The sequence below is a fragment of the Oncorhynchus keta genome, chromosome 28, assembly GCF_023373465.1.
Source record: "Oncorhynchus keta strain PuntledgeMale-10-30-2019 chromosome 28, Oket_V2, whole genome shotgun sequence".
In the NCBI taxonomy this organism is placed as follows: Eukaryota; Metazoa; Chordata; class Actinopteri; order Salmoniformes; family Salmonidae; genus Oncorhynchus; species Oncorhynchus keta.
Genome location: NC_068448.1, coordinates 22,879,515 through 22,891,671, shown reverse-complemented (window position 1 = coordinate 22,891,671; position 12,157 = coordinate 22,879,515). Strand labels below are relative to the sequence as shown.

The 12,157-nt window shown below is 47.3% G+C and overlaps 1 protein-coding gene across 1 annotated transcript in view; it reads left to right on the top strand.

Annotated features, from left to right (window-relative positions):
* LOC118360558 (calmodulin-binding transcription activator 1-like) overlaps positions 1 to 12,157 on the top strand; it is a 674,662-nt gene that overhangs the window by 624,671 nt on the left and 37,834 nt on the right.

Here is a 12,157-nt window from a genome sequence, read left to right as displayed (position 1 = left end):
CAGTGGTGTTATTATAGAGTTCCCATGCTCCTCACTCACTCTAGACTAAAGGACTCAGGCAGTGGTGTTATTATAGAGTTCCCATGCTCCTCACTCACTCTAGACTAGAGGACTCAGGCAGTGGTGTTATTATAGAGTTCCCATGCTCCTCACTCACTCTAGACTAGAGGACTCAGGCAGTGGTGTTATTATAGAGTTCCCATGCTCCTCACTCACTCTTGACTAGAGGGCTCGGATTATCAGCGGGTGTGAAGGAAGTAACAGACAAGATCTGGAGGTCATAGAATGTTATGTAGAACACAAGAGCTGCCTTCTGCATTTCAGTTGGTCTTTTAGACAAAACCATCGCTCACTCAAACACAAAAACCCAGTTTGAGCAACTCCTGTTTGTCAGCTAAAACATGCCTCTATATGTTTTCTGGGGCAAGTGATTAGTGAGTTACTGTTCATATGATGTGTCAGGCTCCCTGTCAGTCAGAGCTCTGTGCCGCTGCTGCCTAGTTGCCTAACTGTGGGAGTGACAGTATAGACGTGTGCTATCACACACTGTCAAGAGAGGGAGGAACAAAGCACAAGGAGGGTGTTGGTGATGTCAGAGTGTTGTTGTACTTCTGTTTTCACTGGCTGCATGGTCCCCTCTATCCTTCCACCCTCACTCCTCCTCCCTCCCTCCCTCACCTTGTCCCTCCCTCCTCCCTCCCCTCCTCCCTCCCCTCCTCTTTCCCCTCCTCTTTCCCCTCCCCTTCCTACCCTCCCCTCCTCCCTCCCCTCCTCCATCCCTCTTCTGTCTCCTCCCCTCCTCCCTCCCCTTCCTCCTCCCTCCCTTCCCCTCTTCCATTCCTCCCCCTCCCTCTGCAGTATACGTTCATCACATTCAGAGCAGCAGGCATCAGGTGGCAATGACATCATCTGCACTGCAGCACACTGCAGCAGTGTGTCTGAACAAAGAGATGTCAGCTAGTCCTCTCCTCCTGCCCCCGCCACCGTCTCTCTCCCCCTCTCCCTCTCTCCTCCCTCTCTCAGAGAGCATAACCCTGGTGCCTAGACATGCTGCAGGGCTATGACTTTACCTAACCCCCTCCCTCTCACCCACACCTTCCCCCTCCTACCACTAGGGTATAGGCTGGCTGATGTACCTCTACAGCCCTCATCATCACCTTGCCCTTAGCCACCTATGGAGAGATAATGAAAGGTATCACTGTTGGGGTTTGTAATTTAACAGTGTCAGTGTTGGCTGGTGACAGTATGAGCGCTGTGGAGAGACACAAGGAGGGTGTGTGGGATAAACGTCCATTTGCTATTTTCTAACCACCACACATCATCAGTAATAGCAGTAATTTACTGGCCTTTGATTGTATTGTTTTTCTTGTAACACTAACAATTACTTGACCTCTTTTTATATTGACTTATAGGGAACCCAAGCATGACATTCATTCTCCAAGAGAGCTTCTGCCTTCAACTGACTGCCAAGATACGGCAGTAGTGTAAATGTCAAAGGGTCCCTGCTGTGGTGGCTCCCCACTTAGGAAGTTCATTACTGCAGTGTCCCCTCTGGAAAAATAAAATATCTATGACCATTATTATAACATAGTGATGGATAATTACATGTATCATATTTTTTCCATTGTGTGCTTTTGTTGCCCTCCCATTCATCAATAAGCCAATGCCGCAGGAAGGAAAAAAACATATACACAGAGACATGTTCCTGTCGCTTAGTTACTCAGCAGCAGGTTGCCACAGAAACCGCCTCACAGTGGCTAAATGAGGAATGCTAATGCAGTGTTCCACACTCCTGCTGCAGTGGGCTCACTGTCTGGGCATCACACCCCACTGTCTATGCACAGCAGTCTGTGTGGGTGTATGTGTGTATGTGTGTGTGTGTGTATGTGTGTGCATTTGCGTGTGTGTGTGTGTGTGTGTGTGCTTGTTTGAGCATAGAGTTCTCTCCTCTAGTGTGGCAGGTAGCCTAGTGGTTAAGAGGGTTTGGCCAGTAACCAAAAGGTTGCTGGTTCAAATCCCAGAGTTGACTAGGTGAAAAAAACTGTCAATGTGCCCTTGTGCAAAGCACTTAACCCCAGAATCTCTTCTTAAGTCGCTCTGGGTAAGAGCATCTACTAAAATGTGAAAGAGGATATGGTGTAATGGATTTGGTGTGAGTGCTAAAGCTCTCTAACTACAGGTCAGATTACAGCTCTTGAGAATTTTTAAAGGGACCTCTAACACAATTGATGGAGTGCAGTCCTGCTTCTTACTCTACCCATTTGACTTGCTTTTTTCTCTCCAATTAGTCCTCATCATTAGATTTTACTACTGTGGCTTCAAGCATAAAATACATGTTTATGCATGCAAAGGACTATGGACTGGTGCTTGTTGATTGATTTAGTCCAGTGACTCTCAGCCCTCCTACCATATAAGCCAATGGAATGTTTTGGGGCAGAACACACAGGAATGAGAAATCTTGGTCATAATATACTAGTTGGTTCATCAGTAGGAGTGAGGGTTCATCTGCAGACTCGCCTCAGAAAGTGGCTAGGGCTGCGCGCGCCCGCGCGCGTGTGTGTGTGTGTGTGTGTGTGTGTGTGTGTGTGTGTGTGTGTGTGTGTGTGTGTGTGTGTGTGTGTGTGTGTGTGTGTGTGTGTGTGTGTGTGTGTGTGTGTGTGTGTGTGTGTGTGTGTGTGTGTGTGTGTGTGTGTGTGTGTGTGTGTACACCATCCACTCTCTGGTCAATCATCCATTTCAAATCAGTCTGTGATGACAGAGTACTGTAGGATGAGAGGCTTTTAAGAATGACTGAGTTACTGTGCATGTAGCCATTAGTGGGTGATTGATGGGCCTTAAATGTTATTTTACTAAAGGAAATTGTTGTGATGAAGTTAATGATTGATGTTATTGTTATCCCTGTACTTGTGATTAATAATGATTAGGCTCAGATGACATTTATTTTCATAGATGATGAGAGTTAGATGAAGATGAGCTTAGAGCATATCATGGAACATGACTGGTGTATATGTTGTGTGGTTGGACATGGTGTGTGGTTAGACATGTTGTGCGGTTGAACATGTGTGGTTAGACATGTTGTTTGGTTGGACATGTTGTGTGGTTAGACATGGTGTGTGGTTAGACATGGTGTGTGGTTAGACATGTTGTGTGGTTAGACATGGTGTTTGGTTAGACATGTTGTTTGGTTGGACATGTTGTGTGGTTAGACATGGTGTGTGGTTGGACATGGTGTGTGGTTAGACATGGTGTGTGGTTAGACATGTTGTGTGGTTAGACATGGTGTGTGGTTGGACATGGTGTGTGGTTAGACATGGTGTGTGTTGGACATGTTGTGTGGTTAGACATGGTGTGTGGTTGGACATGGTGTGTGGTTAGACATGGTGTGTGGTTAGACATGGTGTTTGGTGAGACATGTTGTGTGGTTAGACATGGTGTGTGGTTGAACATGTGTGGTTAGACATGTTGTGTGGTTGAACATGGTGTGTGGTTGGACATGGTGTGTGGTTAGACATGTTGTGCGGTTGGACATGGTGTGTGGTTAGACATGTTGTGTGGTTGGACATGTTGTCTGGTTGGACATGGTGTGTGGTTAGACATGGTGTTTGGTTGGACATGTTGTTTGGTTGGACATGGTGTGTGGTTAGACATGTTGTGTGGTTGGACATGTTGTTTGGTTAGACATGGTGTTTGGTTGGACATGTTGTTTGGTTGGACATGGTGTGTGGTTAGACATGTTGTGCGGTTGGACATGGTGTGTGGTTAGACATGGTGTGTGGTTGGACATGTTGTTTGGTTGGACATGGTGTGTGGTTAGACATGTTGTGTGGTTGGACATGGTGTGTGGTTAGACATGTTGTGTGGTTGGACATGTTGTTTGGTTGGACATGGTGTGTGGTTAGACATGTTGTGTGGTTGGACATGGTGTGTGGTTAGACATGTTGTTTGGTTGGACATGTTGTTTGGTTGGACATGTTGTGTGGTTGGACATGGTGTGTGGTTAGACATGTTGTGTGGTTGGACATGTTGTTTGGTTGGACATGGTGTGTGGTTAGACATGTTGTGTGGTTGGACATGTTGTTTGGTTGGACATGTTGTGTGGTTAGACATGGTGTGTGGTTAGACATGTTGTTTGGTTGGACATGTTGTGTGGTTGGACATGTTGTTTGGTTGGACATGGTGTGTGGTTAGACATGTTGTGTGGTTGGACATGTTGTTTGGTTGGACATGGTGTGTGGTTAGACATGGTGTGTGGTTAGACATGTTGTGTGGTTGGACATGTTGTTTGGTTGGACATGTTGTGTGGTTAGACATGGTGTGTGGTTAGACATGTTGTTTGGTTGGACATGTTGTGTGGTTGGACATGTTGTTTGGTTGGACATGGTGTGTGGTTGGACATGTTGTGTGGTTAGACATGTTGTGTGGTTGGACATGGTGTGTGGTTGGACATGTTGTTTGGTTGGACATGTTGTGTGGTTGGACATGTTGTTTGGTTGGACATGGTGTGTGGTTGGACATGTTGTTTGGTTGGACATGGTGTGTGGTTAGACATGTTGTGCGGTTGGACATGGTGTGTGGTTAGACATGGTGTGTGGTTGGACATGGTGTGTGGTTAGACATGGTGTGTGGTTGGACATGGTGTGTGGTTGGACATGGTGTGTGGTTAGACATGGTGTGTGGTTAGACATGGTGTGTGGTTAGACATGGTGTGTGGTTGGACATGGTGTGGGTTAGGTGTGTGGTTGACATGGTGTGTGGTTAGACATGGTGTGTGGTTAGACATGGTGTGTGGTTGGACATGGTGTGTGTTGTTGGTTGGACATGGTGTGTGGTTGGACATGGTGTGTGGTTGGACATGGTGTGTGGTTGGACATGGTGTGTGGTTAGACATGGTGTGTGGTTAGACATGGTGTGTGGTTAGACATGGTGTGTGGTTAGACATGGTGTGTGGTTGGACATGGTGTGTGGTGTAGACATGGTGTGTGGTTGGACATGGTGTGTGGTGGTTAGACATGGTGTGTGGTTAGACATGGTGTGTGGTTAGACATGGTGTGTGGTTAGACATGGTTTGTGGTTAGACATGGTGTGTGGTTGGACATGATGTGTGGTTGGTTGGACATGGTGTGTGGTTGGACATGGTGTGTGGTTGGACATGGTGTGTGGTTAGACATGTTGTGTGGTTGGACATGTTGTTTGGTTGGACATGTTGTGTGGTTAGACATGTTGTGTGGTTAGACATGTTGTGTGGTTGGACATGTTGTGCGGTTGGACATGGTGTTTGGTTGGACATGTTGTTTGGTTGGACATGTTGTTTGGTTGGACATGTTGTGTGGTTAGACATGGTGTGTGGTTGGACATGTTGTGTGGTTGGACATGTTGTGTGGCTGGACATGTTGTTTGGTTGGACATGTTGTTTGGTTGGACATGTTGTTTGGTTGGACATGTTGTGTGGTTGGACATGTTGTTTGGTTGGACATGGTGTGTGGTTGGACATGTTGTGTGGTTGGACATGTTGTGTGGTTAGACATGTTGTGTGGTTGGACATGGTGTGTGGTTGGACATGTTGTTTGGTTGGACATGTTGTGTGGTTGGACATGTTGTGTGGTTGGACATGTTGTTTGGTTGAACATGGTGTGTGGTTAGACATGGTGTGTGGTTGGACATGGTGTGTGGTTAGACATGGTGTGTGGTTGGACATGTTGTTTGGTTGGACATGGTGTGTGGTTAGACATGTTGTGCGGTTGGACATGGTGTGTGGTTAGACATGGTGTGTGGTTGGACATGGTGTGTGGTTAGACATGGTGTGTGGTTAGACATGGTGTGTGGTTAGACATGGTTTGTGGTTAGACATGGTGTGTGGTTGGACATGGTGTGTGGTTAGACATGGTGTGTGGTTAGACATGGTGTGTGGTTGGACATGGTGTGTGGTTGGACATGTTGTTTGGTTGGACATGGTGTGTGGTTGGACATGTTGTTTGGTTGGACATGTTGTGTGGTTAGACATGTTGTGTGGTTAGACATGGTGTGTGGTTGGACATGTTGTTTGGTTGGACATGTTGTGTGGTTCGAACATGTTGTTTGGTTGGACATGTTGTGTGGTTAGACATGTTGTGTGGTTAGACATGTTGTGTGGTTAGACATGTTGTGCGGTTGGACATGGTGTGTGGTTAGACATGTTGTTTGGTTGGACATGTTGTGTGGTTAGACATGTTGTGTGGTTAGACATGTTGTGCGGTTGGACATGGTGTGTGGTTAGACATGTTGTTTGGTTGGACATGTTGTGTGGTTAGACATGTTGTGTGGTTAGACATGTTGTGTGGTTAGACATGTTGTGCAGTTGGACATGGTGTGTGGTTAGACATGTTGTTTGGTTAGACATGTTGTGTGGTTGGACATGTTGTTTGGTTGAACATGTTGTTTGGTTGGACATGTTGTGTGGTTGGACATGTTGTTTGGTTGGACATGGTGTTTGGTTGGACATGTTGTGTGGTTGGACATGTTGTTTGGTTGAACATGTTGTTTGGTTGGACATGTTGTGTGGTTGGACATGTTGTTTGGTTGGACATGGTGTGTGGTTGGACATGGTGTGTGGTTGGACATGGTGTTTGGTTGGACATGGTGTGTAGTTGGACATGGTGTGTGGTTGGACATGTTGTTTGGTTGGACATGTTGTGTGGTTGGACATGTTGTTTGGTTGGACATGGTGTGTGGTTGGACATGGTGTGTGGTTGGACATGTTGTGTGGTTGGACATGTTGTGTGGTTGGACATGTTGTGTGGTTAGACATGGTGTGTGGTTGGACATGTTGTGTGGTTGGACATGTTGTGTGGTTGGACATGTTGTTTGGTTGGACATGGTGTGTGGTTAGACACCGTGTGTGGTTGGACATGGTGTGTGGTTAGACATGGTGTGTGGTTAGACATGGTGTGTGGTTGGACATGGTGTGTGGTTGGACATGGTGTGTGGTTGGACATGGTGTGTGGTTAGACATGGTGTGTGGTTAGACATGGTGTGTGGTTGGACATGGTGTGTGGTTGGACATGGTGTGTGGTTAGACATGGTGTGTGGTTAGACATGGTGTGTGGTTGGACATGGTGTGTGGTTGGACATGGTGTGTGGTTAGACATGGTGTGTGGTTGGACATGGTGTGTGGTTGGACATGGTGTGTGGTTAGACATGGTGTGTGGTTAGACATGGTGTGTGGTTAGACATGGTGTGTGGTTGGACATGGTGTGTGGTTAGACATGGTTTGTGGTTGGACATGGTGTGTGGTTAGACATGGTGTGTGGTTAGACATGGTGTGTGGTTAGACATGGTGTGTGGTTGGACATGGTGTGTGGTTAGACATGGTGTGTGGTTAGACATGGTGTGTGGTTGGACATGGTGTGTGGTTGGACATGGTGTGTGGTTGGACATGGTGTGTGGTTAGACATGTTGTGTGGTTGGACATGTTGTTTGGTTGGACATGGTGTGTGGTTGGACATGTTGTTTGGTTGGACATGGTGTGTGGTTGGACATGTTGTTTGGTTGGACATGGTGTGTGGTTGGACATGTTGTGCGGTTGGACATGGTGTGTGGTTAGACATGTTGTGTGGTTGGACATGTTGTTTGGTTGGACATGGTGTGTGGTTGGACATGTTGTTTGGTTGGACATGGTGTGTGGTTGGACATGTTGTTTGGTTGGACATGTTGTGTGGTTGGACATGGTGTGTGGTTAGACATGGTGTGTGGTTGGACATGTTGTTTGGTTGGACATGGTGTGTGGTTGGACATGTTGTTTGGTTGGACATGGTGTGTGGTTGGACATGTTGTGTGGTTAGACATGGTGTGTGGTTAGACATGGTGTGTGGTTAGACATGGTGTGTGGTTAGACATGTTGTGTGGTTGGACATGTTGTGTGGTTGGACATGTTGTGCGGTTGGACATGGTGTGTGGTTAGACATGTTGTTTGGTTGGACATGTTGTGTGGTTGGACATGGTGTGTGGTTAGACATGTTGTGTGGTTAGACATGGTGTGTGGTTAGACATGGTGTGTGGTTAGACATGGTGTGTGGTTAGACATGTTGTGTGGTTAGACATGGTGTGTGATTAGACATGTTGTGTGGTTGGACATGGTGTGTGGTTAGACATGGTGTGTGGTTGGACATGGTGTGTGGTTCGACATGTTGTGCGGTTGGACATGGTGTGTGATTAGACATGTTGTGTGGTTGGACATGGTGTGTGGTTAGACATGTTGTGTGGTTGGACATGGTGTGTGGTTAGACATGTTGTGCGGTTGGACATGGTGTGTGATTAGACATGTTGTGTGGTTGGACATGGTGTGTGGTTAGACATGTTGTGTGGTTGGACATGGTGTGTGGTTAGACATGTTGTGTGGTTGGACATGGTGTGTGGTTAGACATGGTGTGTGGTTGGACATGGTGTGTGGTTAGACATGTTGTGTGGTTAGACATGGTGTGTGGTTAGACATGGTGTGTGGTTAGACATGGTGTGTGATTAGACATGTTGTGTGGTTGGACATGGTGTGTGATTAGACATGTTGTGTGGTTGGACATGGTGTGTGGTTGGACATGGTGTGTGATTAGACATGGTGTGTGGTTAGACATGGTGTGTGGTTGGACATGGTGTGTGGTTAGACATGTTGTGTGGTTAGACATGGTGTGTGGTTAGACATGGTGTGTGGTTAGACATGGTGTGTGGTTGGACATGGTGTGTGGTTGGACATGGTGTGCGGTTCGACATGTTGTGCGGTTAGACATGGTGTGTGGTTCGACATGTTGTGCGGTTGGACATGGTGTGTGGTTGGACATGGTGTGTGGTTAGACATGGTGTGTGGTTCGACATGTTGTGCGGTTGGACATGGTGTGTGGTTAGACATGGTGTGTGGTTCGACATGTTGTGCGGTTGGACATGGTGTGTGGTTGGACATGGTGTGTGGTTAGACATGGTGTGTGGTTGGACATGTTGTTTGGTTGGACATGGTGTGTGGTTGGACATGTTGTTTGGTTGGACATGGTGTGTGTTTGGACATGTTGTGTGGTTAGACATGGTGTGTGGTTAGACATGGTGTGTGGTTAGACATGGTGTGTGGTTAGACATGTTGTGTGGTTGGACATGTTGTGTGGTTGGACATGTTGTGCGGTTGGACATGGTGTGTGGTTAGACATGTTGTTTGGTTGGACATGTTGTGTGGTTGGACATGGTGTGTGGTTAGACATGTTGTGTGGTTAGACATGGTGTGTGGTTAGACATGGTGTGTGGTTAGACATGGTGTGTGGTTAGACATGTTGTGTGGTTAGACATGGTGTGTGATTAGACATGTTGTGTGGTTGGACATGGTGTGTGGTTAGACATGGTGTGTGGTTGGACATGGTGTGTGGTTCGACATGTTGTGCGGTTGGACATGGTGTGTGATTAGACATGTTGTGTGGTTGGACATGGTGTGTGGTTAGACATGTTGTGCGGTTGGACATGGTGTGTGGTTAGACATGTTGTGCGGTTGGACATGGTGTGTGATTAGACATGTTGTGTGGTTGGACATGGTGTGTGGTTAGACATGTTGTGTGGTTGGACATGGTGTGTGGTTAGACATGTTGTGTGGTTGGACATGGTGTGTGGTTAGACATGGTGTGTGGTTGGACATGGTGTGTGGTTAGACATGTTGTGTGGTTAGACATGGTGTGTGGTTAGACATGGTGTGTGGTTAGACATGGTGTGTGATTAGACATGTTGTGTGGTTGGACATGGTGTGTGATTAGACATGTTGTGTGGTTGGACATGGTGTGTGGTTGGACATGGTGTGTGATTAGACATGGTGTGTGGTTAGACATGGTGTGTGGTTGGACATGGTGTGTGGTTAGACATGTTGTGTGGTTAGACATGGTGTGTGGTTGGACATGTTGTGTGGTTAGACATGGTGTGTGGTTAGACATGGTGTGTGGTTAGACATGGTGTGTGGTTAGACATGTTGTGTGGTTGGACATGTTGTGTGGCTGGACATGTTGTGCGGTTGGACATGGTGTGTGGTTGGACATGGTGTGTGGTTAGACATGGTGTGTGGTTCGACATGTTGTGCGGTTGGACATGGTGTGTGGTTAGACATGGTGTGTGGTTCGACATGTTGTGCGGTTGGACATGGTGTGTGGTTGGACATGGTGTGTGGTTCGACATGTTGTGCGGTTGGACATGTTGTGTGGTTAGACATGTTGTGTGGTTAGACATGTTGTGTGGTTAGACATGGTGTGTGGTTAGACATGTTGTGCGGTTAGACATGGTGTGTGGTTGGACATGGTGTGTGGTTGGACATGGTGTGTGGTTCGACATGTTGTGTGGTTAGACATGGTGTGTGGTTGGAGATGGTGTGTGGTTCGACATGGTGTGTGGTTGGACATGGTGTGCGGTTAGACATGGTGTGTGGTTAGACATGTTGTGTGGTTAGACATGTTGTGTGGTTAGACATGGTGTGTGGTTAGACATGTTGTGGTTGGACATGGTTAGGTTAGACATGGTGTGTGGTTAGACATGGTGTGTGGTTAGACATGTTGTGGTTCGGTTGGGTTGGACATGGTGTGTGGTTAGACATGGTGTGTGGTTGGTTGTGACATGGTGTGTGGTTGGACATGGTGTGTGGTTCGACATGTTGTGTGGTTAGACATGGTGTGTGGTTGGAGATGGTGTGTGGTTCGTCATGGTGTGTGGTTGGACATGGTGTGCGGTTAGACATGGTGTGTGGTTGGACATGGTGTGTGGTTCGACATGGTGTGTGGTTGGACATGGTGTGCGGTTAGACATGGTGTGTGGTTCGACATGTTGTGCGGTTAGCCATGGTGTGTGGTTAGACATGGTGTGTGGTTAGACATGTTGTGCGGTTGGACATGGTGTGTGGTTAGACATGTTGTGCGGTTGGACATGGTGTGTGGTTGGACATGGTGTGTGGTTGGACATGGTGTGTGGTTCGACATGGTGTGTGGTTGGACATGGTGTGCGGTTAGACATGGTGTGTGGTTCGACATGTTGTGCGGTTAGCCATGGTGTGTGGTTAGACATGGTGTGTGGTTAGACATGGTGTGTGGTTGGACATGGTGTGTGGTTGGACATGGTGTGTGGTTCGACATGTTGTGTGGTTAGACATGGTGTGTGGTTGGAGATGGTGTGTGGTTCGACATGGTGTGTGGTTGGACATGGTGTGCGGTTAGACATGGTGTGTGGTTGGAGATGGTGTGTGGTTCGACATGGTGTGTGGTTAGACATGGTGTGTGGTTAGACATGTTGTGCGGTTGGACATGGTGTGTGGTTAGACATGTTGTGCGGTTGGACATGGTGTGTGGTTGGACATGGTGTGTGGTTGGACATGGTGTGTGGTTCGACATGTTGTGTGGTTAGACATGGTGTGTGGTTGGAGATGGTGTGTGGTTCGACATGGTGTGTGGTTGGACATGGTGTGCGGTTAGACATGGTGTGTGGTTGGACATGGTGTGTGGTTGGACATGGTGTGTGGTTGGACATGGTGTGCGGTTAGACATGGTGTGTGGTTCGACATGTTGTGCGGTTAGCCATGGTGTGTGGTTAGACATGGTGTGTGGTTAGACATGTTGTGCGGTTGGACATGTTGTGCGGTTGGACATGGTGTGCGGTTAGACATGTTGTGCGGTTGGACATGGTGTGTGGTTGGACATGGTGTGTGGTTGGACATGGTGTGTGGTTCGACATGTTGTGTGGTTAGACATGGTGTGTGGTTGGAGATGGTGTGTGGTTCGACATGGTGTGTGGTTGGACATGGTGTGCGGTTAGACATGGTGTGTGGTTGGACATGGTGTGTGGTTCGACATGGTGTGTGGTTGGACATGGTGTGCGGTTAGACATGGTGTGTGGTTCGACATGTTGTGCGGTTAGCCATGGTGTGTGGTTAGACATGGTGTGTGGTTAGACATGTTGTGCGGTTGGACATGTTGTGCGGTTGGACAGTACTCAATCTTATACTGTATGTAATGTGCTTACCGATAGGCTTGATTCTGTATAAATGCCTACATGTTCAGCGTGTATGCAATATGACACTGTAGTGGACACTGGTTTGCAGACATGTGTGTTTCTACACTCAGTGTATGTGCCTGTGTTTCAGATACTGTCTATATGCCTTCATAAGTACCATAAGACACTAGTA